We start from the raw sequence: 12,969 nt of genomic DNA on the forward strand, positions 1-12,969 counted from the left end.
TGCTGTTTTCTTTACCTTTCCCCGGTCGGTTGGCAGCCTTGATGGGGGTGTTTCGCAGTTGACTGGGTTGTGCGCTGTTGGTTATGGGGCCTGGGGGGTTTTGGGCTTTTGTCGCCGCCATGCTGTTTTCCTTGTGGTGGTGTACTGTTAGTTGTTGTCAACGGGGGCTTTTGTCGTTTCTTCACGGTCCGCATTCTCTGCACTCGTGGTCTGAAGAGGACAATGGGGTCCACTGCCCCCATTGATCTGCTCCTTGAGTCTTGGTGACCAAGAGGTTTTTTGCCGCTCTGCTTTGACATGCTGTTTTCTTTACCTTTCCCCGGCCTTGTCGAGGGTGGGTGGTGTGATGTCGGTTATGGGGGCCGGTAAGTTGCCGCCCTGGGCTTTTGTTGTTCCTGGAGCACATAAAGAAGAGTGGCTAGTACGGGGGTTGAACCCGTGACCTTGGCGTTATTAGCACCACGCTCTGACCAACTGAGCTAACCGGCCACTGGACACCATTGCAATATTTTATGTTTTTTTTAATTTTATGTACTCCGAAGCAGACTCAATCGGTACGCTGGGGTCTGAGGGCGATAAGTGGGTACCTGGGTGGACACCTTGTTTGTGCTCTTGACAGGTATTTCGGGACAGTTTAACAATTGGCTTTTGATGGTGGAACAAGCTAAAACAAGGAAAACAAATTGTTTAGCGCGCCTGGGAGTGGGCCCCTTATTGCAAATAGTTCCCGCTGTGATTTCCGCCGAGTGTCCCTGATGAATACATCCACTGCTCCAGAAGCAGCCTCGGCTAATTGTCGGCCATTCGCCATAGCGCACCCCGAGGCTACAGAGGTCAAAGGTAAGCCCATATTCAGCAGCACACTGGCGAAAGGTAAATTTATGTGCATTACCGTTTCCACAGGTTCCCGATTGGTACAACCCGGCATTAATATCTCTTGGTGTAATTCTACCTTACAGATGGATGCCTTCTTCCGGCCGATACTCAGGGCTGACCTCTGGTGGTGGTGCGGTGGCACACGGTGCAAACGTCTCCTTTTTGCCCTCAAAATACAAGGGCAACAGGACAATCCCTTGGTTCCACCAAGACTTGAACTTAGACCACTGGATTCAAAGACTGGGGTGCTAACCATTACACCACGGAACCTGCAAGGGTACAGACAGCGCCGGGCCCTGAAGTACATCCTGTCAGATTACATTAGCGTTCATATAACTTCACTGATGGTGGTGTTCTGGGAATTGTGTTGAAAAGTAGTTCGGGGGAGGGAGGGCTTGTCCGAGAATACCTCTCCCCGGTCAGTTGGCGGCCATGATGCGGGTGTTTTCGCAGTTGACTGGGTTGTGCGCTGTTGGTTATGGGGACCGGGGGGGTTATGAGGGGCGGGGTGTTGTGGACGAGGGCTTTTTTGTTCCTTCACGGTCCGCATTCTCTGCACTCGTGATGTAAAATTTTGGGTAGAGGATAATAGGGTCCACTGCCACCTTTGATCTGCTCCTTGCAGTCTTGGTGATCAAGAGGTTTGTTGCCGCTCTGCTTTGACGTGCTGTTTTCTTTACCTTTCCCCGGTCTTTCGGCAGTCTTGTCGAGGGTGTTTCACCGGTGGGTGGGGTGATGTTGGTTATGGAGACCAGCGGGTTGTCGCCGTGGGCTTTTGTTGTTCCTGGAGCACATAAAGATGGATGGTCAGTATGGGGGTTGAACACGTGACCTTGGCGTTATTAGCACCACGCTCTGACCAACTGAGCTAACCAACCACAGGACACCTTTGCATCAAATGTTTCCAGCTCAAATCAACTAACTCATCCTTAACAGACCGCATTCTCTGTGCTCGTGGTCGAAATTTGCTTCTCGGACAACGGGGTCATCTGCCCCCATTGATCATGCAGTCACGGTGGGCGAGAGGTTTGCCGCTGCTCTGCTTTGCCATGCTGTTTTCTTTACCTTTCCCCGGTCGGTTGGCAGCCTTGATGGGGGTGTTTCGCAGTTGACTGGGTTGTGCGCTGTTGGTTATGGGGCCTGGGGGGTTTTGGGCTTTTGTCGCCGCCATGCTGTTTTCCTTGTTGTGGTGTACTGTTAGTTGTTGTCAACGGGGGCTTTTGTCGTTTCTTCACGGTCCGCAATCTCTGCACTCGTGGTCTGAAGAGGACAATGGGGTCCACTGCCCCCATTGATCTGCTCCTTGAGTCTTGGTGACCAAGAGGTTTTTTGCCGCTCTGCTTTGACATGCTGTTTTCTTTACCTTTCCCCGGCCTTGTCGAGGGTGGGTGGTGTGATGTCGGTTATGGGGGCCGGTAAGTTGCCGCCCTGGGCTTTTGTTGTTCCTGGAGCACATAAAGAAGAGTGGCTAGTACGGGGGTTGAACCCGTGACCTTGGCGTTATTAGCACCACGCTCTGACCAACTAAGCTAACTTCACTGAGGGTAATTTCTCTACGCCTTCGGGCTGGGGAAAAGGTCCTAACTGTCATTTGTGCGTACGTGCCGAACGGCAGTGCGGAGTACCCGGTCTTTTTGGAGTCCTGGTGACTCCGTCGTTCTACTGGGAGACTTCAACGTCCATGTGGGCAATGACAGTGTGACCTGGAGGGGCGTGATTGGGAGAAACGGCCTCCCTGATCTGAGCCCGGGCAGTGTGATGTTATTAGACTTCTGTGCGAACCACAGTTTGTCCATAACTAACACCATGTTCGAACATAGGGATGTCCATAAGTGCACTTGGCACCAGGACACCCTTGGCTGCAGGTCTATGATCGACTTTGCAGTTGTGTCGTCAGACCTGCGTCCGCATGTTCTGATCAGGCGGGTGAAGAGAGGGGCTGAGCTGTCAACTGACCAGATTAAGGTTCCTTACGCTCAGGAGGCACTGGTTGAAATCCCACAGCTGGCATTTTCCTGGTCAGCTCCATTATCCACGACTGGAATGATTTGGCAGCAAAAGACTGTCAGATTGTACAAGACACCTGAACACCTTGAGAAGAAGATTAAGAGAGGTTTTGTTCTAATGAGAAGGGTTTGTTTGTTGACATTGTGACATACAAAAGAGGAACTCCCCGTCGGGGAATCGAACCCCGGTCTCCCGCGCGGCTGGCGGTGATAGTTCAGCTGAAACGAGCTAAATTTTCCCCATTCATTTCCAATGAGAGAGAAAGGCCACTATGAATGTAATATACTTTTGTCCATGAGTGGCGCTGTGGCAGCTTCTGCTACACCCACCCACCACATCCATCCTGAACTTCAGGTAGAAATTAACTCTATTAAGTGTCATTATTTCATATGTTATTTGTGTTTCTCAGAGATTGCTGCGCACCGTTCAGGGTTGCAGAGTCTTCTGCGGAGAAACACCTCAACTGGGATGCATGGCAAACAACTGACACAATTGTTACTGAGGCCACATCTGTGTGCCTCAGAATATCACCCGTTATACGGCACCTTCGCACAGTTCCTGTCGGCTGCCTTCTCTGTGGTGGACCAGGAAGACCTGCAGAGGCTCCAGGATGCATACGTCTTCTGTGGCATCCAGCCTGCAAATCCCACCAAGCAGCATATTCGTGAGCACTGCAGGATAAAGATTCCTCCGCCCGGGACGCTTATTCAGAGAGTGGAAGGGGTGTTGAAGCACTTTCACCTGACCACAGATCCGAATGGCATCCCTCAAGCCCTCCATGCTAAAGAGATTGAGGATCCAACGAGTCCACATTCTGCGCGGTTGCCTCAGTGATCCTGAGGTGGAAGGGGGCATACTGTACCGCCGTGGAGGAACGATACAGTTAAACCACGTGCCAGGTGAGCGTGCAGCAGTCCCCGTCTGGATCCCCATCAGAGGCACGTCGCAGCAGGAGGGCTACCACTTTCACCAGGCCAAATGGGTGACCGGCACGCAGGTCTCCCCAGAGCTGTTCCAGGCCCAGGCCATGACAGGAGTGTGTCGCTGGAACTATCAGCGTCTGCTGGACCTGAAACTGCCAGGCGTTTCTCTCCCGCCTGTTTTCAACCCTGCACTGATATGCTCCCTGAATGCTGTTTCCAGATGGGTCTTTGGCGAAGAAAAGTACCCTGCTCTTCGTCTGGCAGCTGAAGACACCGGGGAGAGGTTTGGCCTGGAGTACAGGGAGCCAGAATGTTGTCCGGTCCCTTTAGACTGGGACAAACATATAACCAAGAAGGACCCCGGCCACGCCACAAGTGCTCCTTCTCCAGGCATCCTGCCTGATCAGGGAGCAGACCCAGTGCAGCCTTCCTCCACACCTCCCACCAGGCTTTTCAGCTTTGTTCACCCTCTTCAAACTGCTACTGTGACTACGTCTAGTCGTGTGGCCCCTATCCCAGCATCTGACTTGGACAATAAAGCTTCTGGCAATTGACGAGCTCCTTAATAAACACCGCGGGCACGAGGACATGATCAAGCTTGTGGTTCGGGAGTATGGCACTCTTGACCAGCAAAGACCCCAACAGCATGCTGCATCCAACATCAAAATTGCATATTCCCAAATACATAATACACAACAGTAAATTTCTCAATACATCATCTTCACTAAATACCAGCCCAGAGAAGCTGCAACATACACAGCAGCTTTGGCAGTTGCTAAGCACTACCTCTGCTGTGCCTGTCGTGACACTGCCTGCAGCTATGGTCATTCCACCATCACCACCACCACCACCATCACCACCACCACCACCACCTGCTCATACCCCATTGGAGCAGGAGCAACCACCTCCCGTGTCAAAAAAACTCAAACAAAAACATGTCTGTGCTGTTGTCAACCAAAATCAAAATATCAAGGGGATGGGACATCAATACATGACTTTTATCAGCGGGGCCCTGTCAGATACTTTTATTGCCCCACAAAAGTTTTCCAAAAATATGGTGCAGAAGGTCTGACAAACCCAGTCAAACAAAAGTTCAGTCAAACAGACTTCTTCCAGCGAGAGCTCGATGATACAAGAAAGAGGGTGGAGGGGAAAACAGCAGAAGAAGAGGAAGGGGGAGGAATCTCCTCCACCCCCTGTCCGAAAGTGCCGGTTCTGCAGGATGCAGCTAAAGCAGGGTCCGAACAGCCCCCACATCCACACTGGCTTTCCAGGGCAAGCAGGGAAGTACATCTACTGCCCTGCCAAAGTCTTCTCTATCTATAGAGAGCACGGGATGGAAAGAGAGATGAGCTGGAGGGGGTTCCAGGCCTCTCCTTTTTATGAAAAGGAGAAACAACGGCAGCAAAATAAATGAACATTTTTTTTTATTATTCATAGCTTGTGATTAGTATTCATTTTTTATTTCTGAGAGTATTTTTGAGTGTGGCATGGCAACCTGATAAATAAATATTCTTTGTTACATTGCATTGATTTTGTGTTTTATTTCAAGCACTGGTATCAATATAAGCCTGATAGGAATAGTGTGTAATCATATAGGGATTAATTGGAAAAAATATATATTGTGGAGAAGAAAATGGTGACTTGACTGATGCTTAGACGGGATTCGGACACCTGACTTCATTTCTCCAAAGTCTCTCTGCTTGTCTGACATCTGTCTCGCATCCTGATTGGCTGGCAGCAAATGTCAACAACACAAGCGCGGCACGCGCTTGGCAAGTGAGAATTCTACCACTGAACCACCAATGTCACGTGGGGACACACTGTAAGAGAACAAAATTCAACTGTCAAGTGGATGAGCCTCTGCAAAGTGGCGCTGAATGACAAAACATCACAATGTCATACTCTTTGGATTCAAGCACCTTCTGGCGTAATGGGATCCACAACAATCACGTCAGCTGTGGATGCAACGTCAATTCGTTCTTGAAGGGCAAGTGACAAAAAGAAGTACATGGTTCACAAATCAGCTGCCAAAGTTTCACTGACCAAGCACTGCTGGAATTTGAACCCACAATCTCCTGTTTACTAGACAGGCACTTTGACCAGCTTAGCCACAGTGCCAGCAGTTCATCTGGTACCAACACAAAAACAGTTCGCCAATGGGGAAAAATGTTCATAAAAGGGAGGGAGTCCAAAGTCCAACACGTGTGTGAATTGAGAGTCCCTGGGTGGGCTCGAACCACCAACCTCTCAGTTAACAGCCAAACGTGCTGACCAATTGCGCGACAGGGAGTACAACAGCATGACTGCAGTAAGGTTTCACAAAGTGCTGTCCACCTTAACTCTCGGGTGGTCCGGTCTGTTACGTTTCAGGTGTCATTCTGAATACTGCCCTTTCGCAGGAAAAGAGCCTTTGTACTTTTTCAACATGAGCTCTAAAGAAAGGTATAAGCTGAGATATACTGCATTGGCCGGGAACCGGACCCGGGCCTCCCGCTTGACAAATGAGAATTCTACCACTGAACCACCAATGCCACGTTGAGAAACACTGTTGGAGAACAAATTAAATTGTTGAGTGGATGTGCCCCTGCAAAGTGGCGCTGAATGACAAAACATCACAACACACGCACGGGATTCCAGGGGAGGCCGACTACTAACCGAGCTGAGCGAGAGGGCATAAGAAAAAAATTTGTGACCTTGTGGTGGTTACCCGGCAGCACCAAGGATATGGTGCACGTCTGATGCGTAATGCATGCCAGGTGATGTTCATCTAGCGAGCAGACATTCTTGTGGGGGACAAGCTCAACAGTAGGAATGTTGAGAGAACCAGTCCGCTCAATCAATCAATGAAGTTCTCGTCCGCCCCAGAGTCAATTAATGCTGTGGTAGGAGAAGCTTCCCCCGCCCAGGATATCGTACCTTCCACCTGAAGTCGGCCCGCCAAAGCGGATGACGCAGCCGGTGTGGTTGGAGCGGGCAGTGCCAGCAGCTGGGGAATATCCCTGGTGGAGGAAGAGCGTTGGCATGCTGGGCGAACTGGACAGCGGGAAATTGTGTGTAGGACTCCCACAGTACAGGCACAGCCACAGGCGTGGACGGTGACTCCTCTCCGCTGACGAAAGGCAACTGGCTCCCAGTTGCATGGGGACGACACTCCCGACGTCATCAGACGGCGCACCGCTGCTGGAGCAGGGAGGGAGGAGTGGTGCCGGAAGAGCCCCAGGAGGTGGGATTTGGAGCCGACGTGTGGGTCGGAGAGACTCCGCCCTCCGCTGTGCGCTGCGCTCCCGCAGCCGGTTGTCGAGTCGAATGGATAGCGACAGAGAGCGGCTGGAATGACAAGGCGCTGCGGAGCGCATATCGGGCGAGCCTCAGCCAACAAGTGCAAGATGAGCTGGCCGCTCGGGATGAGACCCAGACGCTGAGGCTCGCCCGATACGCGTTTCGTAGCGCCTTGTCATTCCAGCAGCTCTCTGCCGCTATCCCGGTCAGCGTGTGGTGCTCATAACGCCAAGGTCATGGGTTCGACCCCCCGTACTGGCCACTCTTCTTTATGTGCTCCAGGAACAACAAAAGGGCGACAACCCACTGGCCCCCATATCCAACATCACACCACCCACCCACCTGTGAAACACCCTCGACAAGGCCGCTGAAAGACCGGGGAGAGGTAAAGAAAACAGCATGTCAAAGCAGAGTGGCAACAAACCTCTCGGCCACCGAGACTGCAAGAAGCAGACCAATGGGGACAGTGGACTCCATTATCCTCTACCCAAAATTTAGACCTCCAGTGTAGAGAATGCGGACCGTGAAAGGACAACACCCCGGCCCTCATAACCAACAGTACTCCACCACAAGGTAAACAGCATGGCGGCAACAAATGCCCAGCCAAAGCGTCACAAACAGGATTCCAACCTGTGCGGGGAAACCCCATTGGATTTCGAGTCCAACGCCTTAACCTCTCGGCCACCGTGACTCCTTGGAAAAGACCAATGGGGGCAGGTGACCCCATTGTCCTAGAACCAAAATTTTGCTTAAGGATCAGCTGGCAACATGTGCATGGGAGGAAGACACATGGTTTGTGTGAGGGGCTACACAAGTCTTTCCACTTCTAGTTAAAAGCCAGGCACCTCACATTGTTTCCATAAAGTACCAAGGGATTGTCCTGTTGCCCTTGTATTTTGTGGGCAAAAAGGTGGCGTTTGCAAGTGGACCTCAGACCCTATCACTGGTCACCTGAACAGGGACTTGAATCTTGAATCCCGGACACTCAGATCAAAAGTCTAATGTTCAGGTGACTGACTCAAACTTTGTCTTGTCTGACCACTCTTTTGTCCAGAAGATATTTGGCTAATGTGGTCTGTTTTCTTAAACCTGCAAATGTCCAAATACACAAGGGTATTGTCTTTGTAGGGAGCATTGCAGTGACATGTGACATGTATACTACATATGACATCAGAAATGATGGGTCTTTATTCAACAGAACAAGAACAACATTTCTTTTAAATAACGGCATAGGAGCTGCTGAAACACAGAGAAGGCACTGCTGGGAACCACACAAGTGCTGTGCAAGAGTGGAGCGCAAACATGAATGAACAGCGACACTGATGCATCCAGAGAACGTCCCTGGGTGGGCTCGAACCACCAGCCTCCCGGTTAACAGCCGAGCGCGCTGACCGATTGCGCCACAGAGACTCACACACTATCAACTTCTGTTCAGTTGAAGCCATACTAACGCATGCTATGCGTCCAGCATGCCCTTTGTTTTGGATGTGACTCGCACCTTCTGGTGTAACAATCGAGGCATTGCAAACCAGGACACCAGCTTTACTCTTTGATGAACGCAAAGTATTTTTGGGTACAATCCAGGGGTCTTGTGCTCTCACGGAAATGGCTCTGTCCTTTTTCAACATGAGTTGAGACGAAATGTATTAAAATAGACAGACTGCATTGGTCACTCAATCAGAATTTCTCAGTTTGCCAATTTCAGACTGCGTGACAAAGAATCAAGTCAAACTCCATCGACAGGATGGACAGGGGACAACAAAGCAGGGAAGATAAGGGACAGGGAGGAGAGGGGAAGATGCGACCGCCTTTGTTGAGAGCCAGAGAAGAAGCTCTCATTTCTGCAAGGTCAAGTACAGTATGCCAGAAGATTTTACCTTGTGAGTTGTCCTCGTTCAACAGAGGCCTGAATAGCTCAGTTGGTAGAGCATCAGACTTTTAATCTGAGGGTCTAGGGTTCAAGTCCCTGTTCAGGCGGTGAAGGTAGGCAGGCCCCTTCCCTGAATAACTTGTTTAAGTAAACCTTTTCGACCAAGCACCTTTGCGATCTTCCAGGACTGTGGGTAAACGCCATTCTCAATAATTAAATTGAAGATACAGTGCGAGACAGGCACTTTGACCAGCTTAGCCACAGCGCCAGCTGTGCATCTGGCACCAACACAAAAACAGTTCGCCAATGGGGAAAAATGTTCATACAAGGGAGGGAGTCCAAAGTCCAACACGTGTGAATTGAGAGTCCCTGGGTGGGCTCGGTTATCAAACTCGCTCCCAAGGAAATGTTGGAACTTGGGAAAGCATTAAGAATGGCAAGAAGTAGGATTCTTAATCCTACTTCTTGCCAAAAGCCTACCTTATGGTAGGAGATAAGATATGCCTTTATTCGTCCCTCAGTGGGGAAATTTGCAAGGTCCCGCAAGTTCCGCAACAGCAGTGGGAGTACCTCAGTATGTTTACAGACCATGGACTCCTCCTAAATTTAGATACATAGCCTTATCCATGCCAAAACCACACAACAACCTTGACCAAATCCTGACTGACATAACTGACTTGGTACATAATCACCGTCTCAACGGAACTGAATTAGCCCAACTGTTGACATTGACCACAGGCTCCAAGTATGGTGCTTTTTGTACGGCCATTTAGCCAATTTGGCCAAAGGGGAATTCAGAACACCCTCGTGGCCCATTGCCATTTTTATGGTACCTGGCGACTTCAACCAGTGAACTCCACTGTACCGCTTATCCTCATCGACGGACTGTATTCCCCACCCTTTACCAGCATGGGGACATTCCAACCCAAGATGAGAACACACTGGACCAGGTACACAGCAACATGGTACGTGGCACAGACACAGCTTCACCCTACCCCCACTTTTAGCCCAGACTGAAAAAGCAGAGAACCCCCTTTGCAGCTGAAATTGCTCAGTTGGGAGAGCGTTGGATTGAATCTCTAAAGGTCCCTGGTTCAATCCCAGTTTTCAGCACAATTACTGTTTACATCGTGAGTTGGCAAATAATTTGTAAAGGGGTGACTTTGTTCTCTTGATTTCATCAACATGAGTTTATGGTTCTTGCCCAGATAAGCATAGCTCACAGCCGTAATTGTATAGTGGTTCCTACTCTGTGTTGTGGCCGCAACAACCCCGGCCGATTCAGGGTCATGGCAGGTGTGTGTTGCTTTTGTAATTGTATTGTCTGAAAAGACAAGATTGTCTGTCCACTTGAAGTGTGGTGATGTAAAAGTACACTAGTTTTGACCACACCTGTTATTTTAGTAAACATTATTAGCATGCAATGAATCAAAGTATAAGGTACGATGTCGGAGATCAAGAACGCTTTTGTTGGCAAAAAAAGCCATAACATATCATTTCGACAATACGGGTATCAAACCCGCTATTTCTTGCATGTAGAGCAAGAACTCTAGCCTTTGAGTGAAATCCCCCCGCTGCACAGGAAGGCTGCCACAATTTCTGCAACACCAAAACACTAATTAAGATGTGTCATTTTGAGTCAACAAGACCATATCCACAAAGGAGATGAGGTGACCGAGAGGTTAAGGTGATGGACTGCTAATCCATTGTGTTCTGCACGCATGGATTCGAATCCCATCCTCATCGGACTATACTAATGCATCAGTTTTGACACCACCTGTGTTTTTAGGAAACATCATTAGAATGCAATTAATCCAAGCATCCGGTACGATGTGGGAGATTGAGAATGCTTTTTTGGCAAGAAAAAGGCATAATATACCATTTGGAGAATGCAGGCATGGATTCCACTTCATCTCACATGCGAAGTGAGCGCTCTACCATTTGTGGTCCTACAAGAATGGGATTTGTTTTTGTGTACTTCGAATGAAATGTTTTCCGCATGTTGCAGAATTTTCCACAGGAAAGAAATCTTTAAGATGTATCACCAAAAGAGCTGAACCGCCCAATGTGGGGCTCGAGCCCACGACCCTGAGATTAAGAGTCTCATGCTCTCCCGACTGAGCTAACCGGGCATTTTTCTGCCACAATATCACTTTTTAATTTTTTTGAATTGATGTGGTCTTCTTGATGTTTGATCAATTCCACACCCAACCAGGTTTCTCAGGGAACAAAGGAGCGAGAGGTTCAGTCATAGCTGAGAACTTTGGAAGTGTAGTCATCTTAACCCTCCTGTTATGTTCATTTGCCAGGAACAGCCATGATGTTCCCGGGTCAGTTTGCATGTTTATTTATCTGAAAGATGTCCAACACCAAAAAAATCCCCACAAGCATTGTTAGTTATTCACGACTAACTCCATTACTAACTATTCTATCAATGTTTAGAGCAATGGTGTACCTTACCTCTCACAGGTAGTGGTTTAATTAATTTTAATTAATTAATTAATTAATTAATTAATTGAATGAATCAAAGGCATCATGACCAGTCTGCATCAAAACATTATCTGAAATCCTGTGGCAGGTTTCTGGCATTGATTCTTAATTCAGTTGCCATCCCCGATAGATGGTAATGGTAATGGTAATCATGCCCGCGTGGTAGGCGAGTCTCTTTGCTTGTCTGACGTCTGTGTCGCATCCTGATTGGCTGGCAGCAAATGTCAACAACACGCGCGCGGCCCCTGCTTGGCAAGTGAGAATTCTACCACTGAACCACCAATGCCACGTGGGGACACACTGTAAGAGAAAAAAAAATCAACCGTCAAGTGGATGAGCCTCTGCAAAGTGGCGCTGAATGACAACACATCACAATGTCATACTCTTTGTATTCAAGCACTTTCTGGCGTAATGGGATCCACAACAATCACGTCAGCTGTGGATGCAACGTCAATTCGTTCTTGAAGGGCAAGTGACAAAAAGAAGTACATGGTTGACAAATCAGCTGCCAAAGTTTCACTGACCAAGCACCCAGGCACTGCTGGGATTTGAACCCAGGATCTCCTGTTTACTAGACAGGCACTTTGACCAGCTTAGCCACAGTGCCGGCAGTGCATCTGGCACCAACACAAAAACAGTTCGCCAATGGGGAAAAATGTTCATACAAGGGAGGGAGTCCAAAGTCCAACAAATGTGTGAATTGAGAGTCCCTGGGTGGGCTCGAACCACCAACCTCTCAGTTAACAGCCAAACGTGCTGACCAATTGCGCGACAGAGACTACAACAGCATGACTGCAGTCAGGTTTCACTAAGTGCTGTCCACCTTAACTCTCGGGTGGTCCGGTCTGTTACGTTTCAGGTGTCATTCTGAATACTGCCCTTTAGCAGGAGAAGAGCCTTTGTACTTTTTCAACATGAGCTCTAAAGAAAGGTACAAGATAAGATATACTGCATTGGCCGGGAATCGGACACAGGCCTCCCGCTTGGCAAGCGAGAATTCTACCACTGAACCACCAATGCCACATTGGGAAACACTGTCGGAGAACAAATTAAATTGTCGAGTGGATGTGCCGCTGCAAAGTGGCGCTGAATGACAAAACATCACAATCACAACACACGCACGGGATGCCAGGGGAGGCCGAGTACTAACAGAGCTGAGCGAGAGGGCATAAGAAAAAAAATTGTGACCTTGTGGTGGTTACCCGACAGCACCAAGGATATGGCGCACGTCTGATGCGTAATGCATGCCAGGTGATGTTCATCTAGCGAGCGGACATTCTTGTGGGGGACAAGCTCAACAGTAGGAATGTTGAGAGAACTGACCAGTCCGCTATCAATGAAGTTCTCGTCCGCCCCAGAGTCAATTAATGCTGTGGTAGGAGAAGCTTCCCCCGCCCAGGATATCGTACCTTCCACCTGAAGTCGGCCCGCCAAAGCGGATGACGCAGCCGGTGTGGTTGGAGCGGGCAGTGCCAGCAGCTGGGGAATATCCCTGGTGGAGGAAAAGCGTTGGCGTGCTGG

The 12,969-nt window shown here is 49.3% G+C and overlaps 6 non-coding genes across 6 annotated transcripts; 2 read left to right on the forward strand and 4 right to left on the reverse strand.

The window, feature by feature from the left end:
- Positions 1 to 415: 415 nt before the first annotated feature.
- On the reverse strand, positions 416 to 489 carry trnai-aau (transfer RNA isoleucine (anticodon AAU)). Its single transcript has one exon. It is a non-coding gene; the product is annotated as a tRNA-Ile (tRNA).
- A 7,208-nt stretch (positions 490 to 7,697) lies between these two features.
- On the reverse strand, positions 7,698 to 7,779 carry trnas-cga (transfer RNA serine (anticodon CGA)). Its single transcript has one exon. It is a non-coding gene; the product is annotated as a tRNA-Ser (tRNA).
- A 645-nt stretch (positions 7,780 to 8,424) lies between these two features.
- trnan-guu (transfer RNA asparagine (anticodon GUU)) lies at positions 8,425 to 8,498 on the reverse strand. The gene has a single exon. It is a non-coding gene; the product is annotated as a tRNA-Asn (tRNA).
- A 494-nt stretch (positions 8,499 to 8,992) lies between these two features.
- On the forward strand, positions 8,993 to 9,065 carry trnak-uuu (transfer RNA lysine (anticodon UUU)). Its single transcript has one exon. It is a non-coding gene; the product is annotated as a tRNA-Lys (tRNA).
- A 1,557-nt stretch (positions 9,066 to 10,622) lies between these two features.
- On the forward strand, positions 10,623 to 10,704 carry trnas-gcu (transfer RNA serine (anticodon GCU)). The gene has a single exon. It is a non-coding gene; the product is annotated as a tRNA-Ser (tRNA).
- Positions 10,705 to 11,981: 1,277 nt separating this feature from the next.
- Positions 11,982 to 12,055, reverse strand: trnat-agu (transfer RNA threonine (anticodon AGU)). The gene has a single exon. It is a non-coding gene; the product is annotated as a tRNA-Thr (tRNA).
- Positions 12,056 to 12,969: the final 914 nt, after the last annotated feature.

This window comes from Doryrhamphus excisus, chromosome 2 (genome assembly GCF_030265055.1).
Source record: "Doryrhamphus excisus isolate RoL2022-K1 chromosome 2, RoL_Dexc_1.0, whole genome shotgun sequence".
In the NCBI taxonomy this organism is placed as follows: Eukaryota; Metazoa; Chordata; class Actinopteri; order Syngnathiformes; family Syngnathidae; genus Doryrhamphus; species Doryrhamphus excisus.